The sequence below is a fragment of the Lithobates pipiens genome, unplaced genomic scaffold (genome assembly GCF_037356315.1).
Source record: "Lithobates pipiens isolate NorthernLeopardFrog02 unplaced genomic scaffold, aLitPip1_a1.2 Scaffold_22, whole genome shotgun sequence".
Lineage (NCBI taxonomy): Eukaryota > Metazoa > Chordata > Amphibia > Anura > Ranidae > Lithobates > Lithobates pipiens.
This window is the reverse complement of record NW_027507784.1, coordinates 165,091,035-165,104,834: the sequence shown is the minus strand read 5'-3', so window position 1 is coordinate 165,104,834 and position 13,800 is coordinate 165,091,035. Positions and strand designations below refer to the sequence as shown.

The following is a 13,800-nucleotide window of genomic DNA, read 5'->3' as shown; positions in this document are numbered from 1 at the left end:
AACATGGGATTGAAAGGTTATTTATAGTTCCCAGTACACTTATATAATATATTCATCAGACCTATAAAAAAAAAAAATATATATATATATATACACACTTCAAAGACGAGGTAGTCATTGTAACACTTGAATTGTAACACTTGAACACACACTCCAATAAAAGTAAACTAGGACTCATTCACTTGAGAACATCAGGTCATGTACAGTAGGTGCTAACATCAGAGAGATAACCTCTTCCTAAAGCGTTATTAAACATTCAATCATACAAAATAAAAAGGAAAAGCATGGATTAAATCATTGCTAGTCCCATTTTTATCCGTAACATATCTTTGCAACAAAAATAGCCGTTTACAGTTCATGTTATATCATTTCTTCCTTTAGGGCGACTACGCTGGCTTGCAGCATCTCCCTGCAGTAACTTTGTTGTGTGCTCGCTCTATACTTCTCCACACAGGCCACACATAAGCAATCCATTCAAAGTTACACCCTTGCTCCTCCTACAATGTCTTAGATTGTCAATGGGATTTACCTAGCAACAGCTACGCTCTGAATGACAAAGTGTGTGCTCCCTTACCAGAAGTTCAGGGAAGCGCAGCACAGCGGAACACATCATGAAACAGCTGGATCTTCTAGAAATCTTCACTGCAGGGATGCTGGTTCTCTACCTGTTCCTGAACCTACAGCGTGCAGGGATTATTAGCTTCTGGTCTCCAGGCTATATAAAAATATCAATATTTTTTAAAAACTGAAACTTTCGGGTTTTTGGCTAAGTGCATCCTGCATTTTCGGTACCAACATTTCCATTCGGTGCACCTCTAGTAGTTAATACTATTTTGTTGGCACATTTACTGACTTTTTCAAAGTGGTTACACTGATTATTACTTATTCTATGCAGAAAAAGAAATCAATATTTCTCTGCAAGTGTGCTGTGTTGTCCCATAGCAAGTTCATTAGATATCAAGTCCCAGCGGGACAAGCAGACTTTTTGTTTTCAGCTTTCTACTTATATGTGGTCACCTACAGCAAAAAAAATATCTTGGCAATGAACTCTTCAGTTTATTCTCTGGCAAAGGAACTTACTGAAATATACAATTTGATAAGCATAGAGGTTTTTCCAATGATAAAGATCTGGAGAGTCCGACCTCCAATCCTGCATACTTTCTCTGGATCAGTGACTAGCTAGGTAGTGAAGCCAAAATCAAATCAGTTCCCGTTATTCTATCCTCACCAGTTCCCATAGAATGTCATCCTAACAGTGAGCAATACAACATTTTAAGGACAATATTTTACATGCACTTCTTTCCATGGCTTACATATGCATACAGTCAGGTCCATAAATATTGGGACATCGATACAGTTCTAATCTTTTTGGCTCTATACACCACCACAATGGATTTGAAATTAAACAAGATGTGCTTTAACTGCAGATTTCCAGCTTTAATTTGAGGGCATTTACATCCAAATCAGGTGAACAGTGTAGGAATTACAACAGTTTGCATATGTGCCTCCCACTTTTTAAGGGACCAAAAGTAATGGTACAATTGGCTGCTCAGCTGTTCCATGGCCAGGTGTGTGTTATTCCCTGGTTATCCCATTTACTAGGAGCAGATAAAAGGTCCAGAGTTCATTTCAAGCATGCTATTTGCATTTGGAATCTGTTGCTGTCAACTCTCAATATGAGATCCAAAGAGCTGTAGCTATCAGTGAAGCAAGCCATCATTAGGCTGAAAAAACAAAACAAACCCATCAGAGAGAAAAAAACATTAGGTGTGGCCAAATCAACTGTTTGGAACATCTTTAAAAAGAAAGAAGGCACCGGTGAGCTCAGCAACACCAAAAGACCCGGAAGACCACGGAAAACAACTGTGGTAGATGACCGAAGAATTCTTTCCCTGGTGAAGAAAACACCCTTCACAACAGTTGGCCAGATCAAGAACACTCTCTAGGAGATAGGTGTATGTGTGTCAAAGTCAATAATCAAGAGGAGACTTCACCAGAGTGAATACAGAGGGTTCACCAAAAGATGTAAACCATTAGTGAGCCTCAAAAACATGAAGGCTAGATTAGAGTTTGACAAACAACATCTAAAAAAGCCCTCACAGTTCTGGAACAACATCCTATGGACAGATGAGACCAGGATCAACTTGTACCAGAGTGATGGAAAGAGAAGAGTATGGAGAAGAAAAGGAACTGCTCATGATCCAAAGCATAGCACCTCATCAGTGAGGCATGGTATTGGTAGTGTCATGGCATGGGCATGTATGGCTGCCAATGGAACTGGTTCTCATGTATTTATTGATGGTCTGACTGCTGACAAAAGCAGCAGGATGAATTCTGAAGTGTTTCAGGCAATATTATCTGCTTATATTCAGCAAAATGCTTCAGAACTCATTGGACGGCGCTTCACAGTGCAGATGGACAATGACCTGAAGCATACTGCGAAAGCAACCAAAAAGAGTTTAAGGGAAAGAAGTGGAATGTTATGCAATGACCAAGTCAATCACCTGACCTGAATCCGATTGAGCATGCATTTCACTTGCTGAAGACAAAACTGAAGGCAAAATGCCCCAAGAACAAGCAGGAACTGAAGAGAGTTGTAGTAGTGATGTCTATGCGTTCCAGACTTCAGGCTGTAATTGACTACAAAGGATTTGCAACCAAGTATTAAAAAGTGAAAGTTTTTAATGGGTGATTGTTAATCTGTCCCATTACTTTTGGTCCCTTAAAAAGTGGGAGAAACGTATATAAACTGTTGTAATTCTTATACCGTTTACTTGATTTGGATGTAAATACACTCAAATTAAAGCTGAAAGTCTGCAGTTAAAGCATATCTTGTTCGTTTCATTTCAAATCCATTGTGGTGGTGTATAGAGCCACAAAGATTAGAATTGTATTGATGTCCCAATATTTATGGACCTGACTGTATGTTGTCTCGTAATAAATGTATACAACAGTTCCACAGAAAGTGTGCGACAAGCTGCTGTACCTAATATAACTCACATTTTAAGGCAGATATCTGTTTAATTGACATCAGCACTACATTGTGATTTGGTCACAACTTGGCCCCTTTCACACAGATGAACACATATCCGTTGACATCCTCCGCTCCATAGAGAGTAATAGATGGTCCGATCAGGTCCACCTGAAAAACTGGCAGGCGGACCCGATCGGACCATACATTGCTCTCTATGGAGTGGCAGATGTCATGACACCCACCGACAGCCCAGCCTGTCCACTAAAAACAGACAGATAGGGATCCATTCCCCCATCCGGTTGGCAGATCAAATGACAGGCGGTCCATTTCCAGACAGCCCATAGAGTAGAGCGGGTTGTGCCTGTTTCTGCTCTGCATTAGCAGAGCAGACACGCACCTGTCATCCGCCTGCTCAGCGGGAATCAGCGGACAGATCCCCTGTTGAGTTGGCGGACTCTGCCAGTGTGAAAGGGACTGAGTCCTTTAACATGGCTATGGTGGTTATTTACAAAAGATAGATCCACTTTGCACTGCAAGTGCACTTGGAAGTACAGTCACTCTAAATCTAAGGGGTAGAGCTGAAATGAGTGGAAGCTCTGCTGATTTTATCATCCAATCATGTGTAAGCTAAAATGCTGTTTTTTATCTTCCTTCCATGTCCCCCTCGGATCTACAGCAACTGCACTTCCAAGTGCACTTTCAGTGCAAAGTGGATTTGCCTTTAATAAATAAACCCGTGTCCGTTCACCAGGAGATTCAAGAAAAAAAATTCAATGCTGAATTGCAGCTGAACATGATGGATGCCATTTCTGTCACACGCATGCCCCTTTATTTTTTTTTAAGTTCTACTCTTGACAACATATGTTGGTGGTTGGATGTAAGATGATTTGCGTCCGTTTACATCGGGTCCTTTATGTTTGGGTCCAGAAAAACAGAAAAGGATGCAGACCCTTTCCATTTTTTTCTGAACCTAAATAGACTCAGAGGCAAGCGGACGCACGTCTTTTTATAGCCATCTGTACTTAGACTTGCATGGAATTTCCAATCAATTCCACCTGACAAAACTGACAGGTAGGCCTGATCGGAAAGCAACTGGAAAACAAGAGGCTGAATTTGTTTTAACTATATGAACGTTTTGTACACAATGAGGTTTATTTACTAAAGCTGAAGAGTGCAAAAATCAGGCTCCCTTCTGCATAGAAACCAATCGGCTTCCAGGTTTATTGCCAAAGCTTAACTGAACAAGCTCAGGATAGAAGCTGACTGGCTACCATGCACAGCTGCACCAGACTCATGCCGCGTACACACGATCGGAATTTCGGCCAGAAAAAGACTGATGAGAGCTTTTCATCGGAAAATGCGACCGTGTGTATGTTCCATCGGAATTTAGATGGCCGAATTCCCACCAAAAATTTGATAGCATGTTCTCAATTTTCCTGATGGAAAAACGTTCCGATCGTGTGTATGCAATTACGACGCGCAAAAACTCACGCATGCTCAGATTCAACTACGAGATGGAAGCTATTGACTACTAGGTATTGAACTTCCTTTTTCTAGTCCCGTCATATGTGTTGTACGTCACCGCGTTCTTGGCGGTCAGAATTTGGTGTGACCGTGTGTAGGCAAGACAGTTTGAGCGGAATTCCGACGAGAATTACGTTCGTGTGTACGCAGCATCAGAGTGCACCAGTTTTAGTAAATCAAACCCATTGTAGCAATTATGAAAATGTTCTGTGAATGTCCTATACAGCACAGTGTATACATTTAAATTAGATTGGAACTCCTGGGGCCCTTTGCCACTTATTCTACAGCTCTCACTGTGCCTGCAGAGAGTAGCCTGTATTTTTAGGCTCATTCAAGGGCTGGTAATAGCAACGATCTCCAACAATCTTATGCAAGATTTTTCAAGCATCTGACTATCGCCTGCAATCTCTGCCCATCTCTTGTAGCATGTCCATAGTCTCATTGCACACGGGGCAGATTCTGACCGATCAGCTCACAGATCCTTGCTGATCAGTCAGGAGCGGGTGGATGAAGCATCTGTGTCTGATCATTTTTTGCAGAGTGGACACAGCGTTCGCTCAGCTGTATGAGAGGCCAGGAAACAAACAGACTTCACCTGTCCATTTACACTTGACTAACCTGCAATCTGAACAACCTCAACAGAAGAGAACAGCTCCCCATCCATTATTTTTTTTTTTTTTTTAAGCGGAATGGATCGGACATGCAGGTAGGTGTAAACAGACATAAGTGCATTTACACCCACCTGTTCATAGGGATATGTGAACCAATCAGGCCTGTCTCAAAAACTGACAGGCGGACCTGATCAGATCCCCCATGTGAGAGAGGCCTCATCATGCCCCATCACCTCTGCTGTCTTGTTACATTTTTTTGTAGAATTCCAGTCACTCAATATTAACCACTTCCCACCCGGCCAATGCACATATACGGCCGGGTGGGAGCCGTCTACTTCTGATAGGACTTCAGGAACGTCCTTCAGAAGGAGCGGGATCACGCGTGCCCGCGCAGCGGCGCGATCCCGATGTGCTCGTGTCACCCGGACACGGCGCATCTCAGATCGGCAGGAGGGCTCTGCGATTGGCCCTCCTGATCACATGACGGCCGTCATGTGATGTAAACAAACAGCCGGTTGCTAAGCAATCGGCTCTCCTCTCCTCACACAGAAGTCATCGCTGAGGAGAAGAGAGCAGATCGCTGCAGCCGGCTGATGATCAGTGAGTATGAGCTGTTTTTTACAGCTTTTTACTCACTGGTCACCAGTCTAGTGTAAACACACAACACACCACACAGTATAAACACAGTCCCCACATATGTCCCCAAAACACACATGTCCCCAAATAATAAAAACATGTCCCCCACATATGTCCCACTAAAATCACATGTCCCAATGATTATCTGTACACATATGTACGTGATCACCTGCACACATATGTACATGATCATTTGCGTACATATGTCCGTGATCACACAAACCAATTATTATACACTTATCAAAATTTTTTATACCAAAAACATGTAGCAGAATACATTTTGGCTTAAATTTATGACAAAATTTGATTTTATTGGATTTCTTTTAAAATAGAAAAAAGAAAATATTGTTTTTTTCCCCAAATTTCCGCTTTTTTTGCGCTTATATCGCAAAAAATAAAAAACTGAGTCGTGAATAAATAATACCAAAATAAAGCTCTATTTGTGCGAACAAAATGATAAAAATGTAATTTGGGTACAGTGTAGCATGACCACGCAATTGTCACTGAAAGCACGAGAGCGATGAAAGCTGAAAATTGGGCTGTGAAGAAGGGGGGCGAAAGTTCCCTGTATTGAAGTGGTTAACAGAGGCTCTCAAATGATGTCAAGGACCACTTGAGACCCCCGTCATTAAGAAAGTTGACCACCACTGAACTAAACCTCAAAGCCAACATCACACTTGCGATCATAACCCTGGTGATAACTCACCAGTGTTTGGATAAAAAAAAAGCAATGTACAAATATGGACCTGTTTCCACAGGTAGCTCCATCACTGTCTCAATGAGTGAAGTGTCACTCCGTCACTAATGGAGATATCCCTGAATGTCACCAGCCAGAAAGGGAGTGACCTATGCATACAAGTTTCTGTGTGCCCTGCAGAGTGATCGCCTTGTGGGACATCAGTCTTACTAGATGATATTGAGTTGCTATAGCAAAATCAACAAAACTTTTTTTTGTTTGTTTATAAAATACCATTTCCAAATTCCATTCTTGCATACCAGTGATCCTGATCTACTCCCTCATTTTTCAGCCACTTCCTGTGTACATAAACTCTCTCCAGTGATGGAGATAATGCTCTGTACCAGATTCCTGCACCAACGTGTGACTGAGTCTGCCCAATATAGGCCAAGGCATCTGCTTGTCGTCTTCATCAATAAGAATGAGCTCAGGAGTGTTTGGACACGAGCCTGAACCTGCCCGAGCAGTTCTGTCAGGAAGCTGTCAAAGCAGACAGCCAATCATAGGCAACAAAGGCATTTCCAGCCCCACAGCTGCCTGTAAGCATGCATCTGCAGGGCAGGGAAGGCCTCCTTGGCCTATGATTGGCTGTCTGCTCTGTCACCTTCCTGGCAGGATAGCTCAGGTGAGTTTGGAGCTCATGCCTATTTATCAGGGGTGCATGTGACATTAGGGATGGGCTTGGGCATCCTCTGAACTCATCTCTGGACGATCTCTTTTTTTTTTTTTTTTTTTTTTTTAAATGAGCTACAACTGAATCATTTCCACCTCACAGCTCAGGTAGGCATAGAGGTAGGGTGGTGGATGGCCCAGAGGTGGTAGGGTGGTGGATGGCCCAGAGGAGGTAGGGTGGTGGATGGCCCAGAGGAGGTAGGGTGGTGGATGGCCCAGAGGAGGTAGGGTGGTGGATGGCCCAGAGGAGGTAGGGTGGTGGATGGCCCAGAGGAGGTAGGGTGGTGGATGGCCCAGAGGAGGTAGGGTGGTGGATGGCCCAGAGGAGGTAGGGTGGTGGATGGCCCAGAGGAGGTAGGGTGGTGGATGACCCAGAGGAGGTAGGGTGGTGGATGGCCCAGAGGAGGTAGGGTGGTGGATGGCCCAGAGGAGGTAGGGTGGTGGATGGCCCAGAGGAGGTAGGGTGGTGGATGGCCCAGAGGAGGTAGGGTGGTGGATGGCCCAGAGGAGGTAGGGTGGTGGATGGCCCAGAGGAGGTAGGGTGGTGGATGGCCCAGAGGAGGTAGGGTGGTGGATGACCTGGCCCACAGTGTAAAATAAGGAAAAGAGGAGTGCAAGTTTAGCTAGAGATGAGTTTGGAGGACACCTGTGATCATCTCTAGTGACAACACAGGACCACAACAGATAGAGAGCTGTCACCTCATCACAGGGAACACCTTCATATCATCATCCGGTCATTTTTTAATAAAAGCTGCAGATTTGAAAAGACTGAAAAGTGCCAATAAAGGAGTGTGAGATGTCAGTGTGTGAGTTTACTTGTAGCAGACCAAGTTATCATGCAGGGTTCATGTCCTCATACACAGATCACCCGGGGGAACAGACCAGGCTGGGAGATGAACTTGTGGGAAAGCATATGGAAGTCTCCTACACATTGTAATAACAATGATCAGAGGCAGCACATCTCCCTATATAGAATAAGACAGACAATGGTGCAATGTGGATCCCACTCCTGTCCATCTGACCTGTCACCTCTGTGAGATCTCCTCACCCACAGACTGGGGAGGGCTCTGCAATGACAACCCACACCCTACAATGAGGAGGGTGGATGGATGGATGGGGCTCCTCTCCTCACCCCATGGACAGAACCTGGCATACATCTGACTGACCGCACACAGCTCCCTCATCAATCAGCCGATCTTCCTTCACCCGATGTGTCCGCTGTCCATGTGCTGATCCCACACCCTGTACACTGTGCACCATCCTTCTCCTCCTCCTCACCATCGCAGGCCCCCTGTCAGGCCGGCATTGTCCGCCCCTCCCCCCATACACACACTCAGCCCCTCTCACCTCAGCGGTGTCGCCGTGTCGGCGCTCCCGGTCTATTCCCAGTACGGGGCCCGGACACACCACGGACTGCCGGCGGCCTCTCACCTCCTCCCAGCTCCCGGCTTCAGAGTGATGGCAGTCAGGGGAGGAGGAGGCGGAGAGGAGGGAGGAGGAGGGGAGGAGTGGAGAGGAGGCCCTTCCTGTCTCCCGGCTGCTTCCACAATTCTCACTTCTCCTGCACGGAATGGAGGAGTCTTCCTCAGCTCCGGCTACAAGAATAGGGGCTGTACGTCGTGTGCCGGCTCTTCTCTGGCCGCACACACCGGTCCTCTTCTCCTCCTCCGCACGTATATGACGGCGAGGAGCTCCCACCTCATAGTCTCATCTCCGGACTATTCCCTGTGTGCTCCCGGCTCCTCCCTGTCCAGCCACTAGGTGGTGCTGGCTCCTTCACTGCCCCCTGCTGCTCACTGCCACACTTACACTGGATGCTGCCAATGCAATACCATGATTTATTTATTACACGTCTATATAGCTAGCTACTATCTATCTATTTATCTATCTATATGTATAATATATATAGATACATACGTACACTTAACGGCCACTTGTTTAGGAACACCTTGCTAGTACAGGATTGGTCCCCCATTGCCTTAAAAGAGAAGTATGGGTTTGCACTTTTTTGAAGATTCATCCTTTCCTAGATGGGTGCTGCATCTGTCCCCCTGGGGCCTCTACACTGAGAGCTGAGCAATCAAACACCGCCGATCGCTCAGTTCTCACAGCTCTGTGAGCAGAGAGCTGGTGACTGGAAATTAGCAGCTCTTTGCCCCCCCGCCCTCTGGAGGTTGGGCTGTGGAGGGGCAGAGCACCCAGCTCAGACTGTCAGAGGCTGACCGAGAGCATGAGCCGGGTGTCAGTCCAGGGATCTGGTGGATCCCAACTTCCATTGTCACAATGACGCAGGCCCTGGATCAGATTCTTTGACATCAGCAGAGAGTGGACTTCAGCCCCTTCTCTGTTCAAAACGGGTCACAGGATTGCAAAACTAACTGCACTCCTGTGATCCATAGGAGCAGTACAACCAAACAAGCTTTGGCTATACTTCCCCTTTGATTCTTCATGGCATAGATTCAACAAGGCGTTGGAAACATTCCTACATCTGCTGGAAGTAGCCATCAGAATATGGGTACACTCATCCACTCTACTGCAAGCAAGAGCTTTTGAACTGCATTTCCCAGATAGAGATTGCTAAGAGAAGGGCAAAGAGCTGCTTTTTCTCAGGCTGTACATGACACAGCTTCCTCTTGCCATAAGGGATACTGGAGAGTGCAAATCATTGTCCAGTGTGCACCAACACTGCTGCATATCAGCAGCCCGAGCAAGATACAGGGTGCTGTGTTTGGGAGTCAGAGTCACCTGGTTGCAGAGCAGAGAATGGACTAATCACTGTGTGTGACCGGATAGAGAACTGCAGTATCACTGGGACTAGTGAGCTCTTACTGTGGGGATTTGCTGCTAGATAGACTGACCCCCTAAGGAACTGGCCATACAGCCATCAAGTAACATTTTTGCTGCTTGCAGGCTTGACTGGGACTACGCTCACATGCACCAATGGTACAACTGGGCCCCAACCCTAACTGGCTCAAACGTTACGATTAAAGACTGTCCCTTTGCAGCTGCTACACAGAGACCATCACCTATTGTTTATGCTAAGGCAGGGGTGTCCAAACTTTTTTCAAAGAGGGCCAGATTTGATGAAGTGAACATGCGTGAGGGCCGATCATTTTGCCTGACATTCTTTGAATCATTAAAATTCGGTCTAAGTTTGTTTGTTCGAACACTAATACACGGCCCAACAAGAATTGCCTTTGTGGCTGTGTGTGTTAAAGAGATGAGCTTGGGCATGTTATTTGGATATACTGTATTTATTGGCGAATAGCATGTACCTTCACTTTAAGAGGGAAGTTTCAGGAAAAAAACTTAAAATTTTAAATAAGAACTGTGAGGCAAAATAAGGGTCAGTGCCCATCTGCGCGCCCACCATTGCTGGGAATGCAGCACCCACCATTGCCAGGAATCAGGGGCGTAACAGGGGGTGCAGCAGTCGTAACTGCAACTGGGCCCTGTGATGCAGGCGGCCCATGCAGCCCCCTCTGCATATGGCCGGCAGCAGCATAGGCAGCTAGGGGTACCAGTGCACCATGCACCAGTGCACCATGGAGGGTGACTAGCAGAGCTCCATGCTCGACTATCGCAATGGCTGTTCTTTAGTTGTGCATTCCCCGCATGACCTGGGTCCTCGGCCGGCTCCTCAGAGTACCCCTCTCCTGCTCCATGCATTGCCGCTCAGTCCGATGTCTGTTCTCCCCAGCCAGAGTCCCACCCCCCCTGAGTCCGGCCCACACTGCACTGCATACTTCTCCCGGGTAAACAAACTTTAAGCACACAGATGCAGTGCAGCCCTATGAGAGACGGCTCCCCGGAGAACACTGCAGGCTTGTCTGCCAGCCCCCCCCCCCCCTCCCCCGTCATACACAGATGATGAAAGGTCTTTCTGGGAGATATGCTGATCGCCCATCCAGCACACTGGATGGAGCCCAGGCCAACATGGATGAGTGCACGGCCTGCAGCTTGGTCATGGTGAGTGAGAGGACCCCATCCCCCACACACCATTACATACCCCCTCCATCTCCCCCTGGGGACAGGGACCCCTTCTCACCTGGAGGCAGTAACTTCATCTGCCCTGGAGAAAAGGACCTCATCTCTTCTGGGGACGGGGACCCCATCCTGCCTAGGGACAATCCCCCAATGGGGCACCTAAAAATAAAAAAAATAAAAACTACTGATACCAGTGGTGGAACTACAGGGCTCACAAAGGTCATACCTGTGACCACACCCTGGAGTTCAACCGCCGGACTCGGAGGGAAGGGCCCTGGCTGGGGTTCAGGGGGGCCCTTCATGGTTTCTTGCATCGGGGCCCTGAAGGTTCTAGTTACGCCACTGCCAGGAATGCACCCACTATTGCCAGGATTTCACTCACTATTGCCAGAAATGCAGCCACCATTGTCGGGAATGCAGCCACCATTGCCAGGAATGCAGCCACCATTAGCCAGGAATGTAGCCACCATTAGCCAGGAATGCAGCCACCATTAGCCAGGAATGCACTCACCATTAGCCAGGAATGCCCCCACCATTAGCCAGGAATGCAGCCACCATTAGCCAGGAATGCCCCCACCATTAGCCAGGAATGCAGCCACCATTAGCCAGGAATGTAGCCACCATTAGCCAGGAATGCAGCCACCATTAGCCAGGAATGCACTCACCATTAGCCAGGAATGCCCCCACCATTAGCCAGGAATGCAGCCACCATTAGCCAGGAATGCCCCCACCATTAGCCAGGAATGCAGCCACCATTGCCAGGAATGCAGCCACCATTGCCAGGAATGCAGCCACCATTAGCCAGGATTTCACTCACTATTGCCAGGAATGCACCCACCATTAGCCAGGAATGCACCCACCATTGCCAGGAATGCAGCCACCATTGCCAGGAATGCAGCCACCATTGCCAGGAATGCAACCGCCATTAGCCAGGAATGCAGCCACCATTAGCCAGGATTTCACTCACTATTGCCAGGAATGCACCCACCATTAGCCAGGAATGCACCCACCATTGCTAGGAATGCAGCCACCATTGCCAGGAATGCACCCACCATTGCTAGGAATGCAGCCACTATTGCCAGGAATGCAGCCACCATTGCCAGGAATGCACCCACCATTGCTAGGAATGCAGCCACTATTGCCAGGAATGCAGCCACCATTGTCGGGAATACAGCCACCATTGCCAGGAATGCAGCCACCATTAGCCAGGAATGTAGCCACCATTAGCCAGGAATGCAGCCACCATTAGCCAGGAATGCCCCCACCATTAGCCAGGAATGCAGCCCCCATTGCCAGGAATGCAGCCACCATTGCCAGGAATGCAGCCACCATTAGCCAGGATTTCACTCACTATTGCCAGGAATGCACCCACCATTAGCCAGGAATGCACCCACCATTGCCAGGAATGCAGCCACCATTGCCAGGAATGCAGCCACCATTAGCCAGGAATGCACCCACCATTGCCAGGAATGCAGCCACCATTGCCAGGAATGCAACCACCATTAGCCAGGAATGCAGCCACCATTAGCCAGGATTTCACTCACTATTGCCAGGAATGCACCCACCATTAGCCAGGAATGCACCCACCATTGCTAGGAATGCAGCCACCATTGCCAGGAATGCACCCACCATTGCTAGGAATGCAGCCACGATTGCCAGGAATGCAGCCACCATTAGCCAGGATTTCACTCACTATTGCCAGAAATGCACACACCATTGCTAGGAATGCACCCACCATTAGCCAGGAATGCACTCACCATTTCCATCAGTGCAGCCTTGGAGGGGACATGGAGGGGGCAGGACAAGCGCCAAAGAACAGGAGAATCTCCTGTTTACACAGCGGCCTCTTAAAGAGAAAGTCCTGCCTCCTTTGATGGACAGAACAGTCGTCCAATGGCAGAGACAGGACTTCCTATTACAGAGGCTTCCGTGTAAACAGGAAATACTCCTGTGTGCAGGGTACTCGTACTGCCTCCTATCTCCGAGGCAGCCAGACTGAGCGTATATATCTTTTGTGGCCCCGGCACTGGGAGATCATCGGGGGCCACAAAAGATATATATGTTTAGATAACTAGGTGGGCTGTTCAAAACTGGACGGCCCGCGGGCCGGACTTTGGGCATGCCTGTGCTAAGGGGTACCTCTCAAGGTACCTTGCATCATATCCTAGTCATTCCCCTAGAGTCCACTCTACACTACTTATAGTATTATTATTCACATTGCAGTTAATGCTTATATGCACTGTTTATTGCTGACTTTGCTGATTCATGAGTTAATCCCAGTCTAGTGGTAAAGAATTCTAACCCATACTAAAACATTTAGTTCATTTACTACTAACCAGTTTTGTGTCTATTTCCTGGTGATAATTCACAGTTAAAGCTTGAGTCCGCCGTTTTTTTTTTTTTAAAAGCCAGCAGCTACAAATACTGCAGCTGCTGACTTTTAAAATAATGACACCCGCCCAGCGCGCCCGTGATGCCGGCACCCGAAGCCGATCTCTCGATCGCCTCTCGGGTGCTGCCGCCGCCATCTTGGGTATGGGAATCAGGATACCCAAGATGGCGGCGGCAGCACCCGAGAGGCGATCGAGAGATCGGCTTCGGGTGCCGGCATCACGGGCGCGCTGGGCGGGTGTCATTAAATGGGCGTACAGGTACGTCCC

At 47.5% G+C, this 13,800-nt stretch overlaps 1 protein-coding gene across 7 annotated transcripts in view; it reads right to left on the bottom strand.

The window, feature by feature from the left end:
- The window catches only part of RAPH1 (Ras association (RalGDS/AF-6) and pleckstrin homology domains 1), a 257,631-nt gene extending 248,749 nt beyond the window's left edge, over positions 1-8,882 (bottom strand). For 3 of the 7 annotated variants that reach the window (XM_077448530.1, XM_077448532.1, XM_077448535.1), the window contains exon 1: positions 8,501-8,881. The gene's annotated coding sequence lies outside the window, so the exon portion shown is untranslated. Of the gene's footprint in view, positions 1-8,500 lie in introns of all 7 variants that reach the window. The other 4 variants (XM_077448537.1, XM_077448538.1, XM_077448533.1 and 1 more) reach the window with 2 other exon arrangements.
- Positions 8,883-13,800: the final 4,918 nt, after the last annotated feature.